At 47.6% G+C, this 1,168-nt stretch overlaps 4 annotated features.

Annotated features, from left to right (window-relative positions):
• Positions 1-329: 329 nt before the first annotated feature.
• Positions 330-369: a microsatellite.
• A 98-nt stretch (positions 370-467) lies between these two features.
• Positions 468-506: a microsatellite.
• A 228-nt stretch (positions 507-734) lies between these two features.
• Positions 735-763: a microsatellite.
• Positions 764-1,030: 267 nt separating this feature from the next.
• Positions 1,031-1,056: a microsatellite.
• Between the last annotated feature and the right edge of the window lie 112 nt (positions 1,057-1,168).

Raw genomic sequence — 1,168 nt, 5'->3', positions numbered from 1 at the left:
TTCCACCACGATGGCAGTGGCGGCTAGGGTCATCACTGTGTTATACAAGTAGGGATATATACACGATTGTTATTTGTTTGACCGCCGTGGGGCGGTGCAAGTGTGCGTGTGGAGCTGGACGGCAAGGAAATATAAGTGCAGCCAATAAGAAAGATATGTAGCCGCTAAATACCCCCGCCCTTAGAAAAACGAGGGGGGAAGGAAAATGAAAAGAAACACTGGCAACATAGAAAGGAAAGAAAAATTGACATCCGTAGGGACACGTTTGAGTTTAAATGCCTGCATTCATAGTGCAGATAGTATGGACGGAAGTGGACGGTTTTTGTTTTTATATATATATATATATATTTGTTAATTGTTTATATTTATTCTCTTCTTGATCTTGTTGTATTAATTTTGACGGATGATGACGAGTTTGTGTGGGCGCCCCTCGGCCAAAGCTGAGCGAACATAAAAGGTGGTGGTGAATATATATATATATATATATATATATATATGAATATATAATGTGCGAGCAGGCAGTTCAAACTGTCGGCAGTCCCCACCACACGATTGCAGCCAGGGCTCAGGGTGCGTGCACGCCCTCGCCTTTCCTCCCCTGCATGCATACGCCTTGTCGCGCAGCCGGAATGAAGCTGCGGCTGGACGGAGGCACAAAGAAAAAAAAACGTAAAAGACGAAAAAGTGTTGTCCAAATCCATTTGCCAACTTTGTATGTATGCATTTGTGTACTCGTGTGTGAGAGAGAAAGTGAGTGAGTGAGGGCTAAGAAAAATAAGGTGTAATCATTTATGGTAATGCGACGGAGCAAAGAGAAAGTGGCCCCCGAAATTTGTGGGCGGGGCAATGGGCGTCACAAGCGTCCGGAATTCGCCCCGTCAGAAGCGTTTTTTGCCACTTCCTCCTCTTTCAGGTGTTTGGCAGACAACTTTTTTGGTGTAAACCCTCTTCCTTCGCTCATGGATGTGTATGTATGCGTCTATTTACATATGCGGCAAGTAAGCTGCGGGAAGGGGAGGAATGCGGGATGGGGTGAGGTGGGTGGGTGGGTGGGTGCGGAGGCAGGGGCATCTCTCAGCAGCCCAGCAGGACGATTGTCGTCGTGCGTGTTATGTCCAGTACACCGACATGCGCCTGCGCCAAGCTCTCTGACAGGTGACGGCAGCCC

The sequence above is a fragment of the Trypanosoma rangeli genome (genome assembly GCF_003719475.1).
Source record: "Trypanosoma rangeli strain AM80 chromosome Unknown Tra_15.4_contig_00528, whole genome shotgun sequence".
In the NCBI taxonomy this organism is placed as follows: Eukaryota; Euglenozoa; class Kinetoplastea; order Trypanosomatida; family Trypanosomatidae; genus Trypanosoma; species Trypanosoma rangeli.
The sequence above is the reverse complement of the archived record's forward strand: the minus strand, read 5'-3'. Positions and strand labels throughout refer to the sequence as shown.